Here is a 17,480-nt window from a genome sequence, read left to right on the forward strand (position 1 = left end):
ACCAATAACCCATCCCCGGTGGTCATTCCTCAAAACCAAAATGGAAGAACGTTTGAGGTGAGAACCAATGCGCTCCAAAGTTTACCAAACTATAAGGGTCTAGCAATGGAAGAACCTTATTTTCATTTGGAGGCATATGACTCTATTTGCAACACGATTGGGGGTCAAGGTTTCTCACCGGATGAGGTTAAGTTGGTTTTATTTCAATTTTCGTTGGATGATAAGGTGAAGAGATGGTTCTACACATTGACATCCGCATCGATTTACACTTGGGCTGAGATGCAACAAAGGTTCTTGGAAAAGTTTTATACGGCCCAAAAGACTAATGATGCGAGACAAAGTTTGAGGTCTTTCCAACAAAAATCGGGTGAAATGTTTCATGAAGCATTCGAGAGGTTCAACATGATGATCAAGAATTGTCCTCATCATGGTATTGTTTTGTGGGAGTTGTTAAAGGCGTTTCATGAGGGATTGAATGCGGAAGATAAGAGGGACTTAATATCAATAACAAATTGTACATTCGGTACAAATTATGAACAAGATGATTGGGCATTCTTGGAGCAAATGTCGGTCACGTCAAAGAGAAAAGCTCAAACCGCAAGAAGAGCATAGCCTGCTATTACAAGACCACAAGTGCATGCGGTTAACAATGAAGCACCTCAAGTTTCTAATCAAGTGTATGATGTGTGCACGAGTTGTAATGGATTGGGACATGGTAGTGATACGTGTCTCGGTGTAGAAGGGCAAGTTGAAGAGGTAAATGCCATTCAAGGTCAAGGAGGTGGTAATCGTAATTACAACATGAACTCAAACACTTACCACACCGGGTTGAGGAATCATCCAAATTTCCGTTATGGAAATCAATCAACTCAACTCAATCCTAATTTCCAAGGGACGTCTCAAACCTATTTTCTTCCTCATCAACAATACTTTAATTAAGGAAATGCTCAAGGTGGGAATAATAAAGGGAATAACCAAGGGAATCAAGGTCAATTTCAACAAGCGGGTGGTAAACAAAGTGGGTCTTCGGGTCAAAGTTCATCAACTGGGAATGAAGTGATGGACATGTTAAAGTCGATGCAGCAAGAGATGCAAAAAAGGAATTAGTTGGATGAAGCTCGTGTACAAAAGGATGAAATTCGTGACAAGGCCATTCAATCATTAACAACTCAAATGGGCCAACTTGCAACCAAGGTATCCAACTTGAAGAAGAACAAAGGTCAACTCCCGAGTAACACCAAGGTGAACCCTACTCACACTACTTCTCGCAATGTGCCGATTAATCAGGTAAGTGTTTTAAGAAGTGGTAAGGAATTTAAAATCAATACCACACCGGAATTAGTTGAAGGTGTGGTAGAGGATGTGACGGGGGTAGAAAGTGAAGATGAACAAGCTTCACCCATTCAACCCCCTAAACCATCCACGTTTTCAAACAAAGATTCGGGTCAAAATGAACTTTTAAACGATAAAAGAAAGGAAGTGGGAGAGGTTACCATTCCATTTCCTTCAGCTTTGATTGTGTACCCGCATATGCAAAGTTTTTAAAAGAATTGTATACTCAGAAAAGACAACAAAAAGTTCCTAAACGAGTTAATTTAATTGAATGAGTGAGTGCAATTCTTAAGGGTGACCTCCCACCTAAGCTTCAAGACCTAGGAGAGCCCTTGATTAACATTCAAGTAGGTGACTTTCAAATGTCACCGGTATTATTGGATCTTGGAGCGGGTGTGAGTATCTTACCAGGGGGTTTGTATGACCAATACGATTTTGGTCCACTTAAACGAGTTGAGACCATAGTTGTATTGGCTGATTTGTCTCATAAACTTCCTGGGGTGATTTTGCGGGATGTCATAGTAAAAGTAGAGGAATTTTATTATCCTGTTGACTTTGTGGTTTTGGATTACTCGTCGGTTGACCCAATACAACAACAAAACATTATTTTGAGTTGGCCATTTTTAAATACTGCTCATGCTATTATAATTGCCAGTTTGGTACAGTTGACATGGCCTTTGGAAATAGAAAAATGCGTTTAAATGTGTTTACTAATGTTTCTAATTCATTGGCTAGTGAAGAATGTTTTGTGGTAGATATTGTAGATGGGTGTGTACCACACGAGTATGAGGAAAGTATGTTGGATATTTGTGTTTGTGATGATTCTGAACAGGTTCACATTTGTGCATTGGAGTTAGAGGAAAGGAAGCAAGATGCATTGGCATTACAAGAAGGAAGACCACCGTGGACTCATCAGGTTGAAAGTCTACCATTAGAAATCAATTCGGACACTAAACCCTCATTGATTTGTCCTCCCAAGGTGGAATTGAAAGAATTGCCAAGTCATCTCAAGTATGCGTTTTTGGGAGAAGGTGAGACGTTGCCGGTTATCATTGCCTCTAACTTGAATGAGGCTCAAGAAGGAGGGTTGTTGAAAGTATTGAAGGCTCACAAGGCGACGATTGGGTGGACTATAACCAATTTGAAGGGTATTAGTCCATCTATAGTCATGCACAAAATCATCACCACGGATGATGCAAAGCCTACTCGGGAAACTCAAAGGAGGTTGAATCCCAATTTGAGAGAGGTGGTGTAAAAGGAAGTTATCAAATGGTTGGATGCGGGAATTATCTATCCCATTTCAGACAGTGCATGGGTAAGTCCAACACAGGTAGTTCCAAAGAAAGTCGGAATCCAGGTAATTAAAGATGACAAAGGTGACCAAATCGCCACCCGACCGGAAGTTAAATGCGGCTACTTCAAAAGCCCATTTTCCATTACCTTTTATTGACCAAATTATTGAAAAATTGTCGGGTCAAAAATTTAATTGTTTTTTGGATGGGTACTCGGGATATAATCAAATTGCTATTCACCCGGATGACCAACACAAAACCACATTTACATGTCCATATGGTACTTTTGCCTTTAGGCAGATGCCATTTGGATTGTGTAATGCCCCGGCCACATTTCAACGATATATAATGAGTATTTTTTCGGACATGGTTGGGGATTCACTTGAGGTATTTATGGATGACTTTTCTATTTTTGGGTCAACTTTTGAAAGATGTCTTGATGAGTTGGAAAAAGTTTTAAAACGTTGTGTCGAGACTAATTTGGTTTTAAGTTGGGAGAAAAGTCATTTCATGGTACAAGAGGGTATAGTGTTGGGTCATGTAGTTTCAAATCGGGGAATGGAGGTGGATAAAGCAAAAATTAAGGTTATTTCTTCATTACCACCACCGAAAAATGTAAAAGGGGTAAGGTCATTTTTGGGGCATGCTGGGTTTTACCGACGGTTTATTAAAGGTTTTAATGTGATTTCTAAACCTTTATGCAATTTGTTGCTAAAAGATATTGCATTTGATTTTACTAATGATTGTTTGCAAGCATTTGATGTTTTGAAGGAAAAGCTAGTGCAAGTACCGATTTTGCAACCGCCGGATTAGACGAAGCCATTTGAGATTATGTGTGATACTAGTGACACCACGATTGGAGCAGTTTTGTGTCAAAGAATTGATAAGATACCGGTGGTGATTTACTATGCAAGCAAAACATTATCCGAGGCACAATTGAACTACACTACTACTGAAAAAGAATTACTTGCAGTGGTGTATGCCTTGGATAAGTTTCGGTCATACATATGGGGAAGTAAGGTGGTGGTTTATTCGGATGATAGTGCGATTCGTTACCTTATGGAGAAGAAAGATGCAAAACCCCGTTTGATTCGTTGGGTCTTATTGTTACAAGAGTTCGATTTAGAGATTCGGGATAAGAAGGGGTGTGAAAATGTGGTGGCGGACCATTTATCGAGAATTCCTTTGGAAGGTGTCGATGATTCACATGAAATCAATGAGAGATTTCCCGATGAACAATTGTTAGTCGTTTCCACTACACCATGGTATGCTCATTTTGTCAATTATCAGGCCACGGGTGAGATGCCAAAACATTGGGCCAAGAAAAGGAGGCAACAATTTCTATCCCAAGTCAAGCAATATATTTGGGATGAGCCCGACTTGTTCAAAATTGGTGCCGATCAAATTATTAGGTGTTGTATTCCCGAGTCGGAAGTTCAAGAGATTTTGGCACGTGCTCATTCATCGGCTTGTGGAGGTCATTTTAGTGGGCAAATGACGGGGTACCGGGTTCTTACATATGGGTTTTATTGGCCTTTAATCTTTAAAGATGCAAGTGAATACGCCCACCATTGTGTTAATTGTCAAAAGATGGGTGGAATATCAAAACGAGATGAGATGCCTTTGCAACCCATATTGGTGGTTAACATTTTTGATATTGGGGTATTGACTTTATGGGCCCGTTTTCAAATTCTTGCAGGTACTTATACATTTTGGTGGCGGTGGATTATGTTTCAAAGTGGGTTGAGGCCATAGCAACAAGGACCAATGATCACACCGTGGTATGTAAGTTTGTTCAATCAAATATTTTTGCAAGATTTGGAATTCCGAGAGTGATTATAAGCGATGAGGGAACGCACTTCAAGAACTTTAATTTCGGGAAATTGTTGAAGCGGTATAATGTGAATCATCGAATTGCTACTCCATATCACCCGCAAACAAGTGGACAAGTTAAAGTGTCTAACCGGCAAATTAAAGAAATATTGATGAAAACGGTACGGGTTGATAGGAAGGATTGGTCGATGAAGTTGGATGATGCACTATGGGCATATCAGACCGCTTATAAAACGCCCATAGGAACGACTCCTTACCGGTTGGTTTATAGGAAAGGATGTCATTTGCCTATGGAGTTGTCTAACCGGGCATTGTGGGCTATTAAGAGTGTGAACATGGATTATAATGAAGCCGGTGGGTTGAGAAAGTTGAAGTTGGTGGAATTAGAGGAGTTAAGAGATGAAGCATATGAATGTGCATCGACATACAAAGATGAGTTGAAAAAGGTTCATGATGCCAAATTGAGAAAGCGGGGTTTTTGAAGAAGGGCAAAAAGTTTGGTTATATAATTCACCGCTTAAGCTTTTTCCCAGAAAGTTGAAAAGCAAATGGATGGGCCCGTACGTGATAACAAGAGTGGGTAAGTTTGGTGATGTGAAAATTGAAGACTTGCACAATCAAGCAAGACAAACTGTGAATGGACACCGACTTAAACCACATTTGGAGGGTAAAGATCTTAACATGTGTGAAGTGGACAAGGTGGGCTACTTGTTGCGGTTGCCTGAAGAAACAACCAATTAAACGGTCCAGGTTTGTTGTATAGCGTAGTTTGGTTTTTTGTTCAATTTGGTTTTAAAAATTACCTTGCTCATTTAAGAGTGCCTCCAACTCAAGTGTGGGGAATTCTTAGGAATCTCTTTACCGTGCTGAGGACAACTCGGGTTTTTCATGGGGGGTAGGGTAATTTTTAGTTTTCGAATTTTAGTGTTTGGTTTGTATTATATATATATATATAGGATTAGTATCATTTGAGAACTCTTAAATTATTTAAGAACTTGAAGGAACTCTTAATAACTAACGTCTTTTATAAAAATTTTTGTATGTTAATGTTATTTAAGTGTAGTTTTATAACTTTTGACATCTATATTTATGATTACAATTATGAGAATTAGTTTTTTATGCATATTTATATTTTTTTTACACATATGTAAATTTTTATCACATAAATTTTACACATGTGTAACTTGTGATATATATATATAATCAAAAAAAATTTTTTATAAATATGATAAAGCAAGTCTCAAATAATGTTAATATATAAAAAAAGTTAAAAAAATATTTGGTTTTTAAGAGTTCCTAAAAGTTCTTAACTTTTTATGAGTTCTCAAATAAGACTAACCCTACATATATATATATATATATATATATATATATTCATTAGGTGCCACCGTAGCCTACAGTGTCCACCGTAAGCTACGGTGGACCTGAAACTTCTACGCCGACAGCCTTCTGTTTACGGTGGGATGTTTACGCTGAGGAGGCTACCGTAGCTTACGGTAGCCACCGTAAGCTACGGTGGAGTCGACGGTCCGGATAGGGCCTCGCAATAAAAAAAATTTAATAAAATCCAAAAATTCCAACCACATAACACTTATCTCTTTCTTCTTATTCACTTTCACCATCATCTTCATATTACATCCTTCTCTACTAAACCCTAATCCCCAAATTCATAACTTCTTCAAATCTTAACCAAAATCAACGATTTTCGGGTCTAACTTTACTAGATTTTCGCAAGGAATCACATTTTTTGCTCGGTTTTCATCAATCTTAACTTTTGGGGTTCGATTTTGGACGTTTTTGGTCTGAAAATTTTGAACAACAAGTGGGTTTTGCAAGTGGCTAGTGATTAGTGTGATAGAGAGTTAATTCGACTTAAAGGTATGTTTCTCTTCACTCGATTGCTACAAAATTCATTGGTTAAGATTACATGTTTTGCTTATACTTGCTTGTTGAATGTGAGAAAGTTTGATGATAGTTTAAAATTGTGCTATGGTTGTAAATATGGTATGGAAAATTATAGTTTGACAAAAGTTGAAAATGGAATAGATTCTACGTTTAAACGAAATGCTGTCAAAATTTTATGAAAAATGGTTTATGACTTTCATATATTCACAACCGTAGAAACAAGCAAGTGTGGGAATGTATATAGAGATGAATACTAACTTGGTTAATGTTTTTCATTGTAAAGATGGGACGTTCTGCTATGGGTAAAGGAAAAGGGATTGGGGGTTCATCTAGCAGCTCTGAGTGATTTGTATTTCCAACCAGATAGGCATCCAACTTGGAGCATGATGTTGGAAGCATTGTTTTTACCCGGCACTTATGATGGGAAGTTATTGAGAAAGAATTTGAAGATTGAGCCAAAAATGTTGCTCATCATTTGTTTACACAATGTCATGCCAAGAAGAGGGGATATGCAAGAATTTCGGTATCCCGAGGTCCCGATCCTTTACTCTTTGATGCATGGGGGACCACTCGTCTCATTCCAGTATTTAGTACTTAATAATATCTGGATATGTTGAAATAATGTGAGCAGAAAAATTATCCCACATTGTCGGTTGATTACCGCGCTGTTGATGCAGTTTGGTGTGATTGGAGATAATGATGTTGGAGTTGGGAAGAAACACAAGCCGTTCGATGTGACAAAGCTAGGGATTGGTTGGGAATACCGAGCAAGTGACAGGTACCATATGTTGAAAAATGAGGAACAAAGATTGAGGGCGTTGAAGGTTGATGCTAGACCCTTGGAACCGGGAGAAGAAGATGAAGTTGAGAGTGATGATGAAGAGGGAAAGAGTGGAGAAGATGATTATGATGATGAGCCGGGTGAGCGGGTTGCGATGGAAAGTGAAGGGGTAGGTGGTAGTTCAAGTGCGCAAGGACGAGGAAGTTCCCTACCATTTGACTATTCGAGGCAAACATTTGACTCAAATTGGGCGCACCATGGCAGCATGCGGGATGTAATAATAAACACCAGGCCAGCACACTTCTATAATTGGGCCGATACAACCCATACATTGTCTGATCACCAAACATTCATGGGCGCAAGCATGGAACGGGCCCAAAAGCAAATGTATGATAGCCAAGAAGTGTGGAACCGGACCCACGCTTATGCTGAACAAAGAGAAATCAACCATCGGTATGAGGATGACCGTCAAAGACAAATGCATGAAGCATGGCATTCGGGGCAACCTGTGGTGGCTGACCCACCGATCGTTGACTACACCACATTGCCACCATACGACGGTAGGTGAATTATCCCATGCCACCATTGCATCATTCGGAATGGTTGGATCCGCGAAAAACTCAAGGTTCAGGACAAGCTCAAGGAGAAGGTCAAGGCTGGAGGAGAGGATTAGGGGGCGTTTGGTTTTGGAAAATTCACGGACGTGAAGACGTCCATCTTTGGACCACCGCAATCACGTTATTATTGAGCTGCATCGGCAGCAAATCAGGTGTCCCCTTGTACATTTTTGTATCTTATTTTTCTGTTTATGTTTGGGTCTTGGGAGATTGGGTGGAGTAATGACAAGTTGTAATTTAAGGGTCATTCTCGTGGTGGTGTTTTCGTTATCCTAAATACGCTACATTGAGGACAATGTATCTGTAACGCCCGTTAATTCCGGTTTCAAGAATTAAAGCTTGTAGAGTATGTATAATTCTTGAGATTTATCTGTCGTTTCTCGAAAGCCTTTACGTTATCCCGGTACGTTAAAGAACTTAACTTTTCCTTCTATTTTGCCTTACACTTCAATTTGGAGGGACTTGGATGTAACTATTTTATTTATATCATAAAACAAATAAACCCCAACCCCTAACCCTTTCTAGCAGCCGATCGGACCTCAAGACCCCCCCTGCTCGTTTTTCTTCTGCCCAACCAAGTTTCAGCCATGAAAACTTCAATTCAATGTCGGTTTTATGATTCCCCATGTCTTTTACACCTTAATTGATCATATTAACGCGCTTATTGGTCGTTAAGGTTGAGTTTTGATGATAACAGTTGCTGACAGATTCGTATACGTTTATTGTAGGGTCTGTAACGCGATGATAATCCATTGTTTTTGATCGATTCTTGATTCCATGATGTTCTAATTTGAGTCTAGTTTCCATAAAGGTATAATACGTAATTTTTGGACGAGATTTGAATGGTTTTTATGAATTTATAAAATCGAGTGTCAAAGCTGATGCGGGATGACGGATTCTGGTCTGTCTTCCCGACGTCATAACCTTTTTTCGACATGTCCAAATTGGTTGGTTCTACTATTGGAAGTTAGTATTTTGAGTTAGGAACGAAACCCAATTGGAATCGTTTAATTTGGTTGGGTAATGAATTTTATAAAAATAAAACCATTTTGTTGCGTACTGAAATAGCTGCACGTACCTTGCTGTGTTGGACAAATTTTTATAATTTTTGTGTCCAATAGAAAAATATAATAAAAATATTTTTATAAACCTAAGACATTTATTAAAGTCTGGTAAAAATTTAATAATTTATTTCAAAGGTTATCCTATGTAATTAAATGCATCTTCGCATGCTAAAATCTACACGTTTTACTCGTTATTAATCGATAAGTTCGTTTTAGGCTTAACCGATGGATTTGGTTAGTTGAAAGGTTTTGGGGGCTGAGGTAAAGTAATTGGGTATGGGTTGGGCCTTGGGCCTTGGGCCAAGCGTTGGGCCTTTGGCCAACGTGTTGGGCCTCGGGCCAAGTTGTTGGGCCTTGGGCCAAAGTGTTGGGCCTTGGGCCAAAGTGTTGGGCTTGAACAACCCATTAAGCAAGAGTGTTCTTACGGTCTAGTTTAGTAACGCGTTGTGTATAATTTACAGGCCCTTGCATGTGATTGGGCACTTAGGGATTTCCTAGCTCATTGCAGGTGTTCGACTGATTTCAGGTGAGTTCATGATGCCCCCTTTTTAACTCTTTTTAAATTTTGGGCTAGCATGTACACCTAAGTGTTTTCTTACATGATAAAATGTTTTAAACGATTTTATATAGGCTTGCTAGTATATGGTAGGCCTTGGGATGTTAAATATATATATATATATACACATTATTGTTTGGCCTATATTTGGCGATGTTGTAGTCGTTTTGACTACTGATGTTGCGTATGCCTACTTTGTGTTTGCATGCGTTGATGTTACGTGTTTGGGTTGTACGTTTGCTCGACCATGATGTTATACGTGGATGCTATATATATATATATATATATATATATATATATATATATATATATATGGATGTACTTGAAAGGATGTTTATATATACATTTTGTATATATATGTATGAGAATGTTTAGTTTTCGGTAATGATGATTTAATGGATACACTCTTTTATTTTTAAACTTTTGGTATGACTATCATAATTGTTACTACTGATATTATTTACTTAAAACTTGAACTCACTCAGCTCAAGCTGACTTTGTGTGCATGTTAGTGTGAGTTTCAGATTAGGAAGAGGATGCCTTATCGCTTGGATGTGCACGAAGCTGCTTGGATGGTGAAGGGCATACGTGGATGGAAGAATGTAATTTGAACAATTTTATTTTAAATGGTTTTATGAATTATATTTAAAATTGGTTTTGGGCAAAATTCCCGGGTTTTAGGGAACTTACTTCGCTATTTATGTTTTCCGCTGAATTTACACTATGAGATGTTTGTTTTAATGGAAGAAACCGTTTTCAAGTTTTAATTATTTTAATAAGTATTTTGTGTGAATACCAACTGTGGTGCTCCCGGGGTTCGGAGCCTTACAGTATCTCAAGTGTGGGAATGGGGGATGAAAATAAAATAAAATAAATAAAAGAAAAATAAAAGAAAAAAAAATAAATAAATAAAATAAAAATTAAAAACTAAAAAAAATTGAAAGAAAAACACCGAAAAGTGGTAAGATAGTAGGGGTAAAGTTTTGGTCCCTTTTCATGGTCATAATTCCCTCAAAGTCAAGTTTGCTTAGTTGTTTAAAAAAAGAAATGAGGTTGAGAAGCATTTTAGTCAAGGTTAGCATGCTTTCGGTATAATAACCTGCATAACATATCCATATTCACTTGAGTATTTGGAAAAAGGAAAGCGGTGACGGATTGGGTATTCTCCGTTAGAACTTGTGCTATTAATGCATTTCGAGACCTTAGCTTGACATAAGTGCAAAAAGGATAGAGGCAATTAGGTTTAAGCCTCGTCTGGATGATCGCGAGTGTGGGTTTTGGGGGTTGGGCCTCATACATTACACATATGAGGGAGGGCAATGAGAGGGGCGGGGGGTTGGTTCCTTTAGTAAACCTATTTGGACATTATTCTTCTTATTTGATTAACCCCAATGCTTGTTGTGAGACGATCCGACTTGATAGGTTTTTCTTTGTAATTGTATTTGTTTTTGCTATTAATCAGTAGAGAGTGGTGAAGCTCATTTTTATGTACAAATCTATGTTATTATTGTTAAAAAAATGATGAAAAATATATATGAAAAAAAAAAGAGAAAAGAAAAAGATTGGGATTCAATATCCAAAGTGACGTGTATCGAGTTAGTGATACAAGTTGGTAGTGTATATAGAGTAGTCTACTAGTTTATTTTATTATTTATTTAGTTTTTATGTAACAAGCCGGATCGGATCACGTGAGTCACTTTAAATATTCTCATTCCATACCTTTACACCTGGCCCCATTACAACCCGTTTTAAGACCTCTTGATTTGTATTTGTGTTAAAGCATGAATAGGTGGAGATTTGATGGTGGCACAAGCGTATGCGAGGAGAATTGAGTATTAATGGAAAATATGGAACAATCACCGATAAGAGAGTTAAGGAGTGACAGTGTGTTATGTGTGAATAAAAACCGAAAGCATGTTGAGGTTGGCTAAAATGCTATGTTTTAAATATAATACTAAGTGATGCTAATGTAAACCTCTAATAATGGGGGAATAGGTTATGATTGGGGACCTTAACTGAGCTGGGCTTGTGGTTTGTTTGGTGGTTATGTTCTAAAAACAATTTGTTTGAAGAGTTGCTTGAGGGCAAGCAACGTGCAAGTGTGGGAATGTGACGGGTGGATTGTAGAGCCACCCCTAAGTGTAGTAATTCTAATTAAAACATGTGCGTTTACGTATTATTTCAAGGATTTAGGTTACTACCGTATATTGTGTGTGTTTGCAGGTACAGGTGCTGAGAAAAGGCGATCCAAGTGAACTAAGATTGAGAGGAACAAAGGACTCGATAGTTGTTTATAGCAGTCAACAAGTCAAAGAAGACAAGAATTTTGCAGCTGAGGCTGCCGTAGCTTACGGTAGCCACCGTAAGCTACGGTAGATGTCCAGCATAGCAAGCTGCCATAAACAGAGAGATGTTGGCGTAGAAGTTTTCAAAAGCCACCGTAAGCTACGGTGGCCACGATAGCTTACGGTGGACCCTAACTGGTGGCGGTTGCAACTCGAGTTTTATGTTATAATTGCCTTTTGAGATCCTTGGGAGGATATGCCGACTTAGAAAATTGGTGTGGGTGATTGTGGTTCTTGGAAACAATATTTTGGGTGTTTCTAATTGAGGATTAACATCGTAATCTTGGATTGCTTCGGATTAAACTAGTATGATGATTTCAATCATGTGTGGCTAAAACTTCTAGTATTTCTCTTGGTTGTAAGGTTATTGCAATACTCTTTTTGTTTATTGTTCTTGCACTTGGATTGATTATCGAATCGTTTAGATTAATATAATCACGTTGTTTGTTTGATTGTTTGTAAATTGTCATATCGTTTAACCTAGTTTCGTTCTATACGTTCTTGGTGTTGTTGACAATCGAGATTTAGTAGAAGAAATTAGGGTTAAGATTATATTGATTGATTACCAAGTAACGACCTCGCATTCTAGGAATCCAAGTACTTAGTTCTTGATTAATCACAAACAATTACACTTACATGAAATCAAGATATTATGATTTATCCATTGAACTTAAACAAAAGAGTTGCGTAATAACCGAACTCCAAGAGGAATGCTCATTTAATCAATTGTTTACAACCTTCGCTTAGTATATTTAGTTTATAAAATCAAATCAAAAACCAACTTGAAAATTACTTTCTGTCATTTACATTTATATTAGCTTAATTGTTAAACTACTTCTTAACACATATTCCACAACTCTCTGTGTTCGATACCCATTAGCCACTATCTATTTAGTTGTAATTGGTTTATTTTTGGAGAGTCTTCGACCTCGTGTCAGTGGGCTTGAGTAATGTGATATAAATGGTACTCCGGTCTAGAGGGCCGCTGATTGATTTGAGAATGAATTAAAGGTTTTCATAAATGTTTTAAATTCAGCATGTTAACCAGCATATGTTGCTGATATATTTTAGAAAACTGTTTTACAAGTAATCAGGAATATGTGATTGAAGAGGATGGTTAGCCATTAGATGATCTGATGGTTTAGATGAATTTTTTACTAATGTAAATCATGAAAATTAATGTTTTACAAAGTTAAACTCTTTTGTAATACTGTTGGGTATTAATTCCCGACTTTTGGAATATAATCCAATTTTAATAAAAGACTTCCGCTTAAAACCTTAAACTCTGATATATTTACAAAACAAGCACCAACTATTAGTCACACGCCTGGGCCATGGAGCCAGGTGTGATAAGGAGGGTATCAGAGCTATCGATATTAGCGAACTAGATATTTAAACGTACCTAAGCTTTGATCGAGATAAGTTTCGATCATAATATTATTATAGAGACAAGATAGGTTGGTATTCTTTCCTATCCCTCCTTACTCTAACCATGACAGATGTCTTGTAATCAATACATTGATTACTACAGTCACAGGAGAAAGATGGCTTCTCGCACAAATCCGAACCCTCATATGACATTTGACGACGGTGAGGACACCTATTTCACAGACTTATTTAACTGTGAACACTTGGCAAAGCATATAATGAATGAAACCATATACTTTTTGGGTACTGAGTAAACGCCCATAGAGTTTCTAACAGTTCTTCTGGAGTTTATAATCCCCCATACTGTACCCTAGAAAAACTCAAAGCAATGGAGCGAGTTTAGATCCGTCAAATGAGATGGAGTGCAAAGAAAGAACAAGAAACCCTTGTCTACCAGTTCAACCTGGATGAACTGTCAGTTAGACCAAAATTAATGGCGTTTCGGAACCCCTCAGTACAATCCCAACATATCCAGTAGTGAAGCAGGCCCATCAAGAAAGCCTAAGATGAGAGTTATTAATCCTACCAAAAAGTTTACTTTTCAAATGAAAGACATGGAAGAAGATTCAAAGAAAGATCCGAAAGAGGAACCATAAGAAGATAAATAAGAAGAATCAAAAGGAATTTCCATATATCCACCTGGATATTCCCACTTAGAAGAAGAAGAAGAAGAAGAAGAAGAAGGATATGGAATGTGAGTGTTCTATAAACTTTGGCCCACATGGACCATCATTTCACATACCCTCATACTACAGTTCCCAATACAGTGATGTTCGTGGACCACTAGATAATATACCACCATATACTGGAGGAAGCTGATGAAATTAGGCAACAAGGAGAAGCTGCTGAAGGTTTTTATAATCTACCATTTCAAGCAACTCCACCGCAACCATACCCAAATAATCATTATGACATTGTAATGATGGGTTACCGAGGTCCACCACCACGCTATGGATAGCCTAACTTCATACCACAATCAAAGGATGAGCACCTCGACCGAACTTTACACGAGACTGACAATCTTAGAAAGGAAATACTTGAAGGTAGTAACAAAAAGAAGAAAATCGGAAGGAAGTTACTACAGAAATGTAGCAAGATGAAAAAGATCATCAAAGACTACATGGAGAATTAGGAATCATGTTATTTTGTGTTTGTCATCATTTGTTCTGTGTGTGTCCTAGTATTATACTCTATCGCCAATACTAGTGTTAGTTGTTAGTTCGTTTGCAATATATTATATGCATCAGTACATAAATGAAAGTTTTCTTGTTTTCTAAATCTATTCTACTTCGACTGTAGAATGTATGAACAAGAACATAACTCGACACATGATGAAGCTTCTGTGCTAAGAAGCAACAGAACAAGAACAAAACCTACTGATGAGATTCCTGGGCAACTAACAATGATAATCAATGCAATGACCCCACTTATTTAAGCTATGAAAGAAGGGTCAACATTCAATAGTGAATCTTGAAAGTCTAACAAAACTGCCAAATCTCAATCTCGTCCAAATTATTCGGTCAATCATTAAAAAAGCATGCATGGTTCAAATGCTGACGACAACTTCAATCGAAATTTTAACAAGTTAAAAATTGAAGGTTGCTGCTTTAGGGACTTCAAAGCTTATGGTCATAAAGAATTCTATGGTGGCAATGGCCCCATAACTGCTTTACGATGGCTCAAAGAGATGAAATTAACCGTAATAATTAGCAAGTTTACCGAAACAGAAAAGATTCAATAATGCCCGCAAAAGTTCAAAGGCGTAACATTAGAGTAGTGGAACACTCTAGTTATGTCAAAAGGCAGAGAAACACTGTACCAAATGAAATGGGAAGCATTCAAAGATTTGGTTCTACAGAAGTTCAGTTCAATGCATGAAACATGTTTGATTTAAACCAAGTTCCTGAATGACAAGGTGGTTGGAACTAATTTGAAAGGCATCTGGGGGTTACTAAGAGAGATGCGAGACATGGTTAGGTCTAATTTACCTCAAATGACCTATTTAGCCATGGAATTAGCTGGAAACTTGATGAACGGCCTTATAAGTAATAAAGAAGAGGATAAGCAGGGCAATACAAATGAAGGGAAAAAGGATACCCATTTCAAGGGAAAGTAGGTACAAAAGAAGAGGGGAGGATTCACCCCAACAATCCCATTGTGAAAAACTTATAAAAAACGCCATTTAGGATGATGTAGATATGAAGCTTCAACATGAACAACCAAATTCTGTGATTTCTGTACACGAACGGGATATGTGGCGGCAAATTGTTGGAAGAAAAACTTGTTGTGCAAAAAAATATATATAAAGAAAATGCGGTCCGCAAATAAGCTTTAAAAATAAAACGAATTACCTAACTAAGCTTCACACAAACGGCACGTGTACCGGTCGTGTAGTAGCATAGTCTAGTAAGTTCGAGTATCGAACACGAAGACACGTCAATTGTCTTAGATCACCAACTCTAACCAAGTCCTGCCTTATAAATATATATATGCTTAACTTATTTAACTAAAACTAACTACCTTAACTTAAAGAAAAAAAAACTTCACGAAACTTAACATCACTAACTGATATGGAGGAACGACTACCTAGGCTAGAATCCTATTGACAATCCAACAGTTAACGGGATTAATTACTCGCATGGCATCGGGATCTTAAAATAAATCAACTAAGGTTCGCTAAAGCTCTCTAGATCACCTCTCGGTCTCACCAACTAACCCTCACAAATCTAAGAAGATCGAATAAACACATCGGGATAACGATTACTAATGTACCCTAATGACGCATCTCCCCTCGGACCCAACCACACAGAACCCTCTTAAAATTGGTACTAGCAATTCTAGAGATAAAGGGCTAACAATATCTAAACTGGTCTAAGACACTTATTCGCACGCAAATCAAAACTGGACAAGACCAAAACTTGCTCTCTCGCAAATCTAACCTAACCGAAAAAGTAAACTCCTTTCCTATTACCTCTCGTTCGCAAGGAAGGTGAACCTATTGAATTTTAATAATTATTCACACAAAAAAACTCCTATGGCTGCACTGACCACAACGAGATCAAAAACACCAAGTTAATGACCTAAGAGAATAACCCTAACCGAACGACACATAATCAATCAATCAAAGTCATAGACAGAATCTATATGCAATAAATATATAAAAACAATAGTTAACACATCAAATATCCAATTAAGTAAAGCTTTTCAATAATAATCATGTCGTGTAATTAGGAAAAACTTATTGAACATGGTTTTGATTCATTACGTTACAATAGATCCAGTCTATTGATATGAATACGCTTAGGAACGATTGATTACGTTAAGTGAGTGTTAAGAGAGTATTTCAGCAAAGTAATGGTATGTTACTTTTAGAAATAGTAACTCTGTTATAATTAGCATAGATACAGGGGTGTATATGGACGATGAGACATTTTTGTCTCATTCGTTAGACAGGCCTAACGAATGAGCCTCTCATTCATCCTAATGCGCTAAGTCATTCGTTAACATCCCCTGATGAATGACACTACATACGTTAACCCACATCCATTAAACATCCTTAACGAATGAGGGACAAAAGACACAGACTCATTTGTTAACATCCACTAACAAATGAGTCACTAACATTAATGACCAAAATACCCCTATACATTAATCTATTTTCCAAATACATTAAAACAAAGATCGAAACGCAAAACGATACATTAACAAACTCTCCATCGTCTCCAAGTGCATGACAAACCCAAACGACTCTTTGAAATTGGATAGCTTTCTCATTGTCTTTATAGTTCACCCATCTGGTCCAATTCTTTTATAACACTTTGTTATCGGACTCAGACAAGTTGACCAGCCATATAGGATCAATAACTCGTATAAGCTCCATCTTCATTCCAGATCCCAATACAATTACAGCTTCACCTGTTTTGTTGTCGTAAAACCACTAACTAAATCTTTTATAAAGACTTTGGGGACAAGTCTATAAAGGGACTTTCTTTAACGTGTGTGACGACTTTACTTTAAGTACAAGCTTCCTCCAGCTGGTGTGTGGATCTATCTCATCAACATACTTTCAAGTTGGCAACTGTGGCTTGAAGAATCTGAAACTATACCTTACTTCGTGCAACAAATGACGATATAACCAATCAGCTAACTGATTATCGCCCTAGTGCATAAACGGTTTAGTTTCCAATGCATGAACATCCTATCGAGGCATAGAAATCACAACAGCAATATGTTGAAAATACTACGTGTCGTGATCCCACTTCATGACCCATACGTGATGGCTGCCCATATAGGCCATCGCGATAAGTGATGGAATGTAAAACTTTAC

The 17,480-nt window shown here is 37.6% G+C and overlaps 1 pseudogene; it reads right to left on the reverse strand.

The window, feature by feature from the left end:
* Positions 1-333: 333 nt before the first annotated feature.
* On the reverse strand, positions 334-434 carry LOC143599811 (small nucleolar RNA R71; annotated as a pseudogene).
* Positions 435-17,480: the final 17,046 nt, after the last annotated feature.

The sequence above is a fragment of the Bidens hawaiensis genome, unplaced genomic scaffold (assembly GCF_021521415.1).
Source record: "Bidens hawaiensis isolate Kalapana, Puna unplaced genomic scaffold, B.hawaiensis_p1.1 tig00052932_1, whole genome shotgun sequence".
NCBI classification, from domain to species: domain Eukaryota; kingdom Viridiplantae; phylum Streptophyta; class Magnoliopsida; order Asterales; family Asteraceae; genus Bidens; species Bidens hawaiensis.